This window comes from Bombina bombina, chromosome 4 (genome assembly GCF_027579735.1).
Source record: "Bombina bombina isolate aBomBom1 chromosome 4, aBomBom1.pri, whole genome shotgun sequence".
NCBI classification, from domain to species: Eukaryota; Metazoa; Chordata; class Amphibia; order Anura; family Bombinatoridae; genus Bombina; species Bombina bombina.
The window spans coordinates 1,144,728,224-1,144,741,587 of NC_069502.1; positions in this window are offsets into that span (position 1 = coordinate 1,144,728,224).

Consider the following 13,364-nt stretch of genomic DNA (forward strand, 5'->3'; position numbering starts at 1 on the left):
CATAGCGCTGCGGAACCTGTTGGCGCTCTACAAATACCTGATAATAATAATAATAATAAAAATTTGTACTCCTCACCTGGTTTCCGCCACACACGCTTGACACCATCTGAACCAAATAAGTTTATATTGGTCTCATCGGACCACAGGACATGGTTCCAGTAATCCATGTCCTTAGTCTGCTTGTCATCAGCAAACTGTTTGCAGGTTTTCTTGTGCATCATCTTTAGAAGAGGCTTGCTTTTGGGATGACAGCCATGCAGACCAATTTGATGCAGTGTGCGGCGTATGGTTTGAGCACTGACAGGCTGACCCCCCACCCCTTTAATCTCTGCAGCAATGCTGGCAGCACTCATACGTCTATTTCTTAAAGACAACCTCTGGATATAACGCTGAGCATGTGCACTCAACATCTTTGGTTGACCATGGCGAGGCCTGTTCTGAGTGGAACCTGTTATGTTAAACCACTGTATGGTCTGGCCCACCATGCTGCAGCTGTTTCAGGGTCTTGGCAATCTTCTTATAGCCTAGGCCATCTTTATGTAGAGCAACAATTCTTTTTTTCAGATCCTCAGATAACTCTTTGCCATGAGATGCCATGTTGAACTTCCAGTGACCAGTATGAGTGTGAGAACACACCTGCTCCCCATTCACACCTGATACCTTGTAACACTAACGAGTCACATGACACCAGGGAGGGAAAATTACATTTTCCTCTATCTATCATCTATTTATCTATCATCTATCTATTAATAAAAGTGTGTTAACAGTGATATAATTAAAGAGGTATTGTATATGCCAAGTTTTTGGACTGGGGAAGAGCTCAAATGTTTAAATGTATTGTGCGTATTTATATATGTGTTTGTTTATATATGTGTTTTTATATACTGTATGTGTATGTATCTATAAATTTGTGTGTATGTATGTATATGTATGCATGTGTACATATGTATGTATGTATATATATATATTTATATATATATATATATATATATATATATATATATACACACATATACAGTATATACACATTATCTCAGAAAAGTGAGTACACCCCTCACATTTTTGTAAATATTTTATTATATCTTTTCATGTGACAACACTGAAGAAATGACACTTTGCTACAATGTAAAGTAGTGAGTGTACAGCCTATATAACAGTGTAAATCTGCTGTCCCCGTAAAATATCTCAACACACAGCCATTAATGTCTAAACCGTTGGCAACAAAAGTGAGTACACCCCTAAGTGGAAATGTCCAAATTGGGCCCAATTAGCAATTTTATATTATGTGAAGAACTAAACTATTTCTTCAACTAAACTAAATATAAGAAACAATAAGGCAGCCTTGAGAAGAGAGTCACATACAATGGGTGGAATCCTATTGTTGTACAGGTACAAAAGCCCTTATTCAAACTGCTTAGGAACGGAGAAGGTTTGGATTTTGGAATTATTTTGGCTATCAAATATTTGGATATTTGCATCTGTAAAATAGGACAGGTTGGAGAAGGGACAGGACCAAGAGTAAACAACTCTGACTTTGATTGGCCTGCATGGCCTGAACTAGAACATATTAAAATAACATAAGATAAAAAAACACCAATAAATTAGAACCATTTAAAAAAATGTGACTGGTGGCAAAATATCTTTAGCAAAACTAGAGACAGATGAAACTAGTAAAAAAGTATATTAAATTGTAACAATAATTCCCATAAAATGAGCCCGTGTGTGCATACTATTGCTACAGGTTACATTAAAGGGACAGTCTACACCAGAATTTTTATTGTTTTAAAAGATAGACAATCCCTTTATTGCCCATTCTTTAGTTTTGCATAACCAACAGTTATATTAATATACTTTTTACCTCTGTGATTATCTCGTATCTAAGCCTCTGCAAACTGCCCCCTTATTTCAGTTCTTTTGACAGACTTGCACTTTAGCCAATCAGTGCTGACTCCTAGGTAACTTCACGTGCGTTAGCACAGTGTTATCAATATGACACACGTGAACTAACACCCTCTATTGGTGAAAAACTGTCAAAATGCTTTCAGATAAGAGGCGGCCTTCAAGGTCTAAGAAATTAGCATATGTACCTCCTAGGTTTAGCTTTCAAGTAAGAATACCAAGAGAACAAAGCAAAATTGGTGATAAAAGTAAATTTGAAAGTTGTTTAAAATGACATGCCCTATCTGAATCATGAAAGTGTATTTTGGACTAGACTGTCCCTTTAACAGTGGGCTTGACTTTGAAAGCTACCTTCAGCCTGACCAGCACATTCATGACTGCACTAAACACAGTTGATAACAGCCTGCAATAATCTGACTCAGCCCAGAAGTTAACATTAGGAAGCACACATGGCTCTTTAACTTACAGGTCCTGCAAGCTACTGTAAAAGCCTAACTCAAAACCACGACCATTTGGCGGTGGGCCATGCTGATGAGATAGAAAAAACAGAATTTATGTTTACCTGATAAATTGCTTTCTCCAACGGTGTGTCCGGTCCACGGCGTCATCCTTACTTGTGGGATATTCTCTTCCCCAACAGGAAATGGCAAAGAGCCCAGCAAAGCTGGTCACATGATCCCTCCTAGGCTCCGCCTACCCCAGTCATTCGACCGACGTTAAGGAGGAATATTTGCATAGGAGAAACCATATGGTACCGTGGTGACTGTAGTTAAAGAAAATAAATTATCAGACCTGATTAAAAAAACCAGGGCGGGCCGTGGACCGGACACACCGTTGGAGAAAGCAATTTATCAGGTAAACATAAATTCTGTTTTCTCCAACATAGGTGTGTCCGGTCCACGGCGTCATCCTTACTTGTGGGAACCAATACCAAAGCTTTAGGACACGGATGAAGGGAGGGAGCAAATCAGGTCACCTAAATGGAAGGCACCACGGCTTGCAAAACCTTTCTCCCAAAAATAGCCTCAGAAGAAGCAAAAGTATCAAACTTGTAAAATTTGGTAAAAGTGTGCAGTGAAGACCAAGTCGCTGCCCTACATATCTGATCAACAGAAGCCTCGTTCTTGAAGGCCCATGTGGAAGCCACAGCCCTAGTGGAATGAGCTGTGATTCTTTCGGGAGGCTGCCGTCCGGCAGTCTCGTAAGCCAATCTGATGATGCTTTTAATCCAAAAAGAGAGAGAGGTAGAAGTTGCTTTTTGACCTCTCCTTTTACCGGAATAAACAACAAACAAGGAAGATGTTTGTCTAAAATCCTTTGTAGCATCTAAATAGAATTTTAGAGCGCGAACAACATCCAAATTGTGTAACAAACGTTCCTTCTTTGAAACTGGTTTCGGACACAGAGAAGGTACAATAATCTCCTGGTTAATGTTTTTGTTAGAAACAACTTTTGGAAGAAAACCAGGTTTAGTACGTAAAACCACCTTATCTGCATGGAACACCAGATAAGGAGGAGAACACTGCAGAGCAGATAATTCTGAAACTCTTCTAGCAGAAGAAATTGCAACTAAAAACAAAACTTTCCAAGATAATAACTTAATATCAACGGAATGCAAGGGTTCAAACGGAACCCCCTGAAGAACTGAAAGAACTAAATTGAGACTCCAAGGAGGAGTCAAAGGTTTGTAAACAGGCTTAATTCTAACCAGAGCCTGAACAAAGGCTTGAACATCTGGCACAGCGGCCAGCTTTTTGTGAAGTAACACAGACAAGGCAGAAATCTGTCCCTTCAGGGAACTTGCAGATAATCCTTTTTCCAATCCTTCTTGAAGGAAGGATAGAATCCTAGGAATCTTAACCTTGTCCCAAGGGAATCCTTTAGATTCACACCAACAGATATATTTTTTCCAAATTTTGTGGTAAATCTTTCTAGTTACAGGCTTTCTGGCCTGAACAAGAGTATCGATAACAGAATCTGAGAATCCTCGCTTCGATAAGATCAAGCGTTCAATCTCCAAGCAGTCAGCTGGAGTGAAACCAGATTCGGATGTTCGAACGGACCCTGAACAAGAAGGTCTCGTCTCAAAGGTAGCTTCCAAGGAGGAGCCGATGACATATTCACCAGATCTGCGTACCAAGTCCTGCGTGGCCACGCAGGAGCTATCAAGATCACCGACGCCCTCTCCTGATTGATCCTGGCTACCAGCCTGGGGATGAGAGGAAACGGCGGGAACACATAAGCTAGTTTGAAGGTCCAAGGTGCTACTAATGCATCCACTAGAGCCGCCTTGGGATCCCTGGATCTGGACCCGTAGCAAGGAACTTTGAAGTTCTGACGAGAGGCCATCAGATCCATGTCTGGAATGCCCCACAGCTGAGTGACTTGGGCAAAGATTTCCGGATGGAGTTCCCACTCCCCCGGATGCAATGTCTGACGACTCAGAAAATCCGCTTCCCAATTTTCCACTCCTGGGATGTGGATAGCAGACAGGTGGCAGGAGTGAGACTCCGCCCATAGAATGATTTTGGTCACTTCTTCCATCGCCAGGGAACTCCTTGTTCCCCCCTGATGGTTGATGTACGCAACAGTTGTCATGTTGTCTGATTGAAACCGTATGAACTTGGCCCTCGCTAGCTGAGGCCAAGCCTTGAGAGCATTGAATATCGCTCTCAGTTCCAGAATATTTATCGGTAGAAGAGATTCTTCCCGAGACCAAAGACCCTGAGCTTTCAGGGATCCCCAGACCGCGCCCCAGCCCATCAGACTGGCGTCGGTCGTGACAATGACCCACTCTGGTCTGCGGAATGTCATCCCTCGTGACAGGTTGTCCAGGGACAGCCACCAACGGAGTGAGTCTCTGGTCCTCTGATTTACTTGTATCTTCGGAGACAAGTCTGTATAGTCCCCATTCCACTGACTGAGCATGCACAGTTGTAATGGTCTTAGATGAATGCGTGCAAAAGGAACTATGTCCATTGCCGCTACCATCAACCCGATCACTTCCATGCACTGAGCTATGGAAGGAAGAGGAACGGAATGAAGTATCCGACAAGAGTCTAGAAGTTTTGTTTTTCTGGCCTCTGTCAGAAAAATCCTCATTTCTAAGGAGTCTATTATTGTTCCCAAGAAGGGAACCCTTGTTGACGGAGATAGAGAACTCTTTTCCACGTTCACTTTCCATCCGTGAGATCTGAGAAAGGCCAGGACAATGTCTGTGTGAGCCTTTGCTTGAGGAAGGGACGACGCTTGAATCAGAATGTCGTCCAAGTAAGGTACTACAGCAATGCCCCTTGGTCTTAGCACAGCTAGAAGGGACCCTAGTACCTTTGTGAAAATCCTTGGAGCAGTGGCTAATCCGAAAGGAAGCGCCACGAACTGGTAATGTTTGTCCAGGAATGCGAACCTCAGGAACCGATGATGTTCCTTGTGGATAGGAATATGTAGATACGCATCCTTTAAATCCACCGTGGTCATGAATTGACCTTCCTGGATGGAAGGAAGAATAGTTCGAATGGTTTCCATCTTGAACGATGGAACCTTGAGAAACTTGTTTAAGATCTTGAGATCTAAGATTGGTCTGAACGTTCCCTCTTTTTTGGGAACTATAAACAGATTGGAGTAGAACCCCATCCCTTGTTCTCTTAATGGAACGGGATGAATCACTCCCATTTTTAACAGGTCTTCTACACAATGTAAGAATGCCTGTCTTTTTATGTGGTCTGAGGACAACTGAGACCTGTGGAACCTCCCCCTTGGGGGAAGTCCCTTGAATTCCAGAAGATAACCTTGGGAGACTATTTCTAGCGCCGAAGGATCCAGAACATCTCTTGCCCAAGCCTGAGCGAAGAGAGAGAGTCTGCCCCCCACCAGATCCGGTCCCGGATCGGGGGCCAACATTTCATGCTGTCTTGGTAGCAGTGGCAGGTTTCTTGGCCTGCTTTCCCTTGTTCCAGCCTTGCATTGGTCTCCAAGCTGGCTTGGCTTGAGAAGTATTACCCTCTTGCTTAGAGGACGTAGCACTTTGGGCTGGTCCGTTTCTGCGAAAGGGACGAAAATTAGGTTTATTTTTTGCCTTGAAAGGCCGATCCTGAGGAAGGGCGTGGCCCTTACCCCCAGTGATATCCGAGATAATCTCTTTCAAGTCAGGGCCAAACAGCGTTTTCCCCTTGAAAGGAATGTTAAGTAGCTTGTTCTTGGAAGACGCATCAGCCGACCAAGATTTCAACCAAAGCGCTCTGCGCGCCACAATAGCAAACCCAGAATTCTTAGCCGCTAACCTAGCCAATTGCAAAGTGGCGTCTAGGGTGAAAGAATTAGCCAATTTGAGAGCATTGATTCTGTCCATAATCTCCTCATAAGGAGGAGAATCACTGTCGACCGCCTTTATCAGCTCATCGAACCAGAAACATGCGGCTGTAGCGACAGGGACAATGCATGAAATTGGTTGTAGAAGGTAACCCTGCTGAACAAACATCTTTTTAAGCAAACCTTCTAATTTTTTATCCATAGGATCTTTGAAAGCACAACTATCCTCTATGGGTATAGTGGTGCGTTTGTTTAAAGTGGAAACCGCTCCCTCGACCTTGGGGACTGTCTGCCATAAGTCCTTTCTGGGGTCGACCATAGGAAACAATTTTTTAAATATGGGGGGAGGGACGAAAGGAATACCGGGCCTTTCCCATTCTTTATTAACAATGTCCGCCACCCGCTTGGGTATAGGAAAAGCTTCTGGGAGCCCCGGCACCTCTAGGAACTTGTCCATTTTACATAGTTTCTCTGGGATGACCAACTTGTCACAAACATCCAGAGTGGATAATACCTCCTTAAGCAGAATGCGGAGATGTTCCAACTTAAATTTAAATGCAATCACATCAGGTTCAGCTTGTTGAGAAATGTTCCCTGAATCAGTAATTTCTCCCTCAGACAAAACCTCCCTGGCCCCATCAGACTGAGTTAGGGGCCCTTCAGAAATATTAATATCAGCGTCGTCATGCTCTTCAGTATCTAAAACAGAGCAGTCGCGCTTACGCTGATAAGTGTTCATTTTGGCTAAAATGTTTTTGACAGAATTATCCATTACAGCCGTTAATTGTTGCATAGTAAGGAGTATTGGCGCGCTAGATGTACTAGGGGCCTCCTGAGTGGGCAAGACTCGTGTAGACGAAGGAGGGAATGATGCAGTACCATGCTTACTCCCCTCACTTGAGGAATCATCTTGGGCATCATTGTCATTGTCACATAAATCACATTTATTTAAATGAATAGGAATTCTGGCTTCCCCACATTCAGAACACAGTCTATCTGGTAGTTCAGACATGTTAAACAGGCATAAACTTGATAACAAGTACAAAAAACGTTTTAAAATAAAACCGTTACTGTCACTTTAAATTTTAAACTGAGCACACTTTATTACTGCAAATGCGAAAAAACATGAAGGAATTGTTCAAAATTCACCAAATTTTCACCACAGTGTCTTAAAGCCTTAAAAGTATTGCACATCAAATTTGGAAGCTTTAACCCTTAAAATAACGGAACCGGAGCCGTTTTGAACTTTAACCCCTTTACAGTCCCTGGTATCTGCTTTGCTGAGACCCAACCAAGCCCCAAGGGGAATACGATACCAAATGACGCCTTCAGAAAGTCTTTTCTAAGTATCAGAGCTCCTCTCACATGCGACTGCATGCCATGCCTCTCAAAAACAAGTGCGCAACACCGGCGCGAAAATGAGGCTCTGCCTATGCTTTGGGAAAGCCCCTAAAGAATAAGGAGTCTAAAACAGTGCCTGCCGATATTATTATATCAAAATACCCAGATAAAATGATTCCTCAAGGCTAAATATGTGTTAATAATCAATCGATTTAGCCCAAAAAAAGTCTACAGTCTTAATAAGCCCTTTTTGAAGCCCTTATTTACAATCGTAATAAACATGGCTTACCGGATCCCAGAGGGAAAATGACAGCTTCCAGCATTACATCGTCTTGTTAGAATGTGTCATACCTCAAGCAGCAAGAGACTGCTCACTGTTCCCCCAACTGAAGTTAATTGCTCTCAACAGTCCTGTGTGGAACAGCCATGGATTTTAGTGACGGTTGCTAAAATCATTTTCCTCATACAAACAGAAATCTTCATCTCTTTTCTGTTTCTGAGTAAATAGTACATACCAGCACTATTTCAAAATAACAAACTCTTGATTGAATAATAAAAACTACAGTTAAACACTAAAAAACTCTAAGCCATCTCCGTGGAGATGTTGCCTGTACAACGGCAAAGAGAATGACTGGGGTAGGCGGAGCCTAGGAGGGATCATGTGACCAGCTTTGCTGGGCTCTTTGCCATTTCCTGTTGGGGAAGAGAATATCCCACAAGTAAGGATGACGCCGTGGACCGGACACACCTATGTTGGAGAAATACAAGTTTATATGCATTTGATTTCAGGATGTACACATATATTTCGTACTGTAATATTGTCTAGCCGCGTGCGGTGCGTGTCAGGAAGGACTAGGTTCCAGTTTTCTAGGGAGACAAGCTGGTATGGTAAAGACGCGCAGTCCAAGTCGCTGATTGTAGGTAACTCTGGACTGGGCAGCACCTGCATAAAAAGGTGTCTCCAAGACAAATTGCTTCTCTTCTTCCTTATTCGACTTTTACAACTCAGTGGGAACCAGATTAAGCAGATTCACTTCTATTTTCAAATGTGCTTCGTTTTCTTGTTATCCCAAATACGCACGTATCCTACACTTGTGGGAGCTGGCTGCTGATTGGTGCCTGCACACATTTGTCTCTTGTGATTGGCTAACTAGATGTGTTCATCTTGCTGCCAGTAGTGCAATGCTGTTCTTTCTGCAATGGACAACAAGAGAATGAAGCAAATTGGATAATAGAAGTAAATTGGAAAGTTGTTTAAAAATTGTGGGGTTTTCTATCGCTTGACGGTTTACAGGTGTACGTTTTCCTTAGGTGTTACAGCATGTTAAAAGGACACAAAGGGCTAGATTACAAGTGGAGCACTAAATATCGCTTGCACACATAAATATATATGTATATAGTCATATACATATATATTTACATTGCGGTCTATGAGAACACACAGTTCCCATAGACCGCAATGTAAAGGCACTTTTCAGTGCCACTTTTTTTTTTTAATACTCCACTCTCACCAACTTTAAAGCCTCAAAACTTCCTAGTGCAGTTTTTTTTTATTAAAAAAAATGAATAATTTTTTTAATAAAAAAAACATATAATGCCCTCTATTTTGAGGGCATTTGGGGCACTTTTAGAAAATTAACCGGAGATCTGATCTTTGTTTAATTTTCAGAGTGCTAATTGCTACCGCAAACTCACGGTAGCAATAACAAGCCACTTGTAATGCGCTCCTGCAAACGTTCACATTTGCTGTTTGCGAGAGCGCAATAATTTAGCACTCCACTTGTAATCTATTTTTATTTATTTAACAGATGTTCCTTTACTGCTCTGAGGTGTGTCACTTGGGGTTCTGCTTATTGGCCAGAGAGCAATCAGGGATAACTGGACATGAAAGCCAATTTATTTATTTCATGATTCAGATAGAGAATACAATTGTAAATAGCTTTTCAATTTACTGTCAATATCAAATCTGCTTTGTTCTCTTAGTATCCTTGGTTAAAGGAGTTTTTGTTTTCTTGTGATCCTTTGTTGAACAGCAGGAAGATAAGCTCCTGAGTGTGCACATGTCTACAGCACTGTATGGCAGGGGCTTTGCAACAATAGCAGGAGCACTAGATGGTAGCACTAATTCCTATCATGTAGTGCTCCAGACGTGCACACTACCTAACTAGGTATCCCTTCATCAAAGAATAACACAAGAACAAAGCAAATTTGTAAATTAGAAACTTTTTAAAAATTGTATTCTTTGCCTGAATCATGAAAGAAAAATGTTGAGTTTCATGCCCCTTTAAGGAAGTTGCAATTTCCCTTAGCTTAAAAATAAAAATAAATCGCCTTAACCTTTTTTCCTGAAAAACACATTTTTATTATCATTTAGATAGTGCTCTTTCATAAGCATTGGAAACAGTTTTAGAATTGTCTCTTTAAGAACCCCAGACACAAGTAGTAGCAATAGATTAAATGTAAGCTGATAGCTGTAACGTGACAGTTGTGTGCACAACACCTGTTATGCACTATAGTCAAGCAGTGTGTATACATCTAAGTACTTATGTATTACAAACTGCTTACCACAGCTGCAGGAGAACAGCGCCAACATTTTAGTACATTTAAGCATCTCCCCTGCTTCCTTCACAAATGCTCATTCTAAGTACAAGAACCCATGATCTAACCATGCTGCTAGCAATAAGCCTGATACTAACCATAAGACACCTAGCCTTAGTCTAAATTGCAATACAAAAGATAAACACAACTCATTGTTTATTCTAGTCACGTCTTTAAAAAAAAAAAACTACTTAGTATTTCAAATACCTTATGAGAGTGTTTACAAAGAATCAACCCATGAGATTAAAGGGACATGAAACCCACATTTGTTATTTCATAATTCAAATAGAAAAAACAATTTTAAGCAATATTCCAATTTTACTTCTGTTTTATTTGCTTGATTCAATTGGTAGTCTTTGTTGAAGAAGCAGCAATGCACTACTGGGAGTTAGCTGAATGTATTGGGTGAGCCAATAACATGAGGCATATATGTGCAGCCACCAATCAGCAGCTTCTGAGTCTACCTAAGTAGACTTTTCAACAAAGGGTATAAAAAGAACAAAATAAATTAGATAATAGAAGTAAAGTTGTTTAAAATCACATGATCTATCTAGAAAAAAAAATGGGTTTTATGTCCCTTTAAGTGAAAGGAAAGCTACACCAGGATTGGACACATTTCCAAGTATGATCAGAAGTACTCAAACATTTCTGTCTCCATATGACAGACTGGCATTTTTTTTATTTTTTAATAAAAGAAAATTCAGCAGTTCCTACCAATGCTTAAAGGTTTTAGGTAATTGAATACAGTGTCCCTTTAAAAGGGACATGATAACTAAATGCTAAATCACTTGAAAGTGATGCAGGTTATCTATAAAAGGCTGTCTATAAAATATCACATGCACATCTCAATGTAAAACTGAACAGTTATCCTTCTGTGATCTGCATGGTGAAAAAATACAACAGCCAATTAGCATGATCAGTGCTGAGTTCACACTTTGCTTTACTGTGATGTTGTGGGATTTCACCATAATCTTAAGAGATATCATAGTAAAACTTCTTAAAATGAGAAGGGAAGTAAAATGACTGACCCTGCACATGCCAGATGCGTGCTCCCTTGCAAGTCCCACGATTAGCATTCTGATTGACTCCTTAAAGGGACACTAAACCCAACTTTTTTTTCTTCCATGATTCAGACAGAGCATGCAATTTTAAGCAACTTTCCAATTTACTCCTATTATCAAATTTGCTTAATTCTCTTGGTAGCTTTATTTGAAAAGTAAGAATATAAGTTTAGATGCCGGCCCATTTTTGGTGAACAAACTGTGTTGTTCTTGCTGATTTGTGCTGTCCATGTTCTGTACCAAAAATTGGCTGGCTCCTCAGCGTAGATGCCTTCTTTTTCAAACAAAGATAGCAAGAAAACAAAGAAAAATTGATAATAGGAGTAAATTAGAAAGTTGCTTAAAATTGCCTGCTCTGTCTGAATCATGAAAGAAAAAAAAATTGGGTTCAGTGTCCCTTTAAAATAAAGATGTGGCTGCTGAGGAAATTATAAGGTAAATATCTTCCTTTTTCACATAGAGATGTTCATGAAATATTCTAGTCAGCTCTTTACAGATATGCTGCTTCACTTTTAAGTGATTTAGCATTTAAATATGATGTCCTTTTAATTTAACCCTTTCGTGACAGGGTTAAAGTGTCTACATCGGAACACCTGTTCAATTATTGGATCGCATCTGGGGGGCGTCCCTACAACCCTAGGAACGCCCTCCAGACCGCGATCAAGTCCTTGAAGCACAGAAGGCTTCAGGACAGCCGTTTGTTATGACGTTCTATTCCGTCATAACGGCTTTAAAGCCCAGTGTAAATATGACGGAATAGAACGGCATAACGGCGTTAAAAGGTTAAGAATCCCACTATTGCTATACCAGATTTTTGCCTACATACACCAAAGATTTTTGTTTAGAAAATATCACACGAGAGGATACTTTTCTATCCCTATGCTATTAAGCATCTTTCTTTTCAAAGTGGAAAGTTTCTTCCTATTTAGAGTTAATGAAATTGCAGAGGTTGCATATCCAACTTATTCAAAGGGTTAACTAATTTATATTAAATTTCTGAGCCGGAACCAAGAACCATGTCACCTAGGATTTGCTAAGCTCAGAACCTTATCCTAAAACTCAGTTTTTGTGGGATAAAGCTGTACGATCTCTCTTTTCAATAAAATAAGTAAATGTTTGTAGCTATTTCTCTCACAAGCACGTATAAACATATAGATATATAAAAATTGCAATGCATAACTGCACTATTTATGCATAATGCTGTCTGTCAAATCTAGATTCTATTGCAGTTGTAAACTTTACTTTCTGGTAGTGGTAAAACATATTACAAACAACCCGAACAACTAAAGCTTTTGGCCCGGTGAGATTATTTAAAGGGACAGTCAACACCAGAATTTTTGTTGTTTTAAAAGATAGATAATCCCTTAATTGCAAATTCCCCAGTTTTGCATAACCAACACAGTTATAATTATACACATTTTACAGCTGTAATTACCTTGTATCTAAGCCTCAGCAGACCGCCCCCTTATTTCAGTTCTTTTGACAGACTTGCATTTTAGCCAATCAGAGCAGTCTCCATGGTAAATTATCGTGCATGAGCTCAATGTTATCTATATGAAACACGTGTACTAATGCCCTCTAGTGGTGAAACACTATCAAAATGCATTTACATTAGAGGCGGCCTTCAAGGTCTAAGAAATTAGCATATGAACCTCCTAGGTTTAGCTTTCAACTAAGAATACCAATAGAACAAAGCAAAATTGGTGATAAAAGTAAATTGGAAAGTTGTTTAAAATGACATGCCCTATTTGAAACATGAAAGGTTTTTTTGCACTTGACTGTCCCTTTAAGAAGTCTTTAATTACTGCTAGGGTCTTCAAAGACATTTAAAAAGTAAAATCTTAGCTTCAAAACCATTTATCTCACTCTGCAGAGGTCTAGATGTAAAGGAAGGGCACCTACATTACCATACAACGCTTAAAAAAGATATTATATATATGTGTGTGTATATATATATATATATATATATATATATATATATATATATATATATATATATATATATATATATATATAATTTATTTTTTTCTGGTGATTTTTGTTCATGCCAGTGAGTTTTTGATCATTGAGTCCAAAAAAACTCTTAAAAAAAATGTCCAAACCACAATTATTTTTTAACAGTCCCATAGCACCACTCTTACCTTATGGAAAATATAT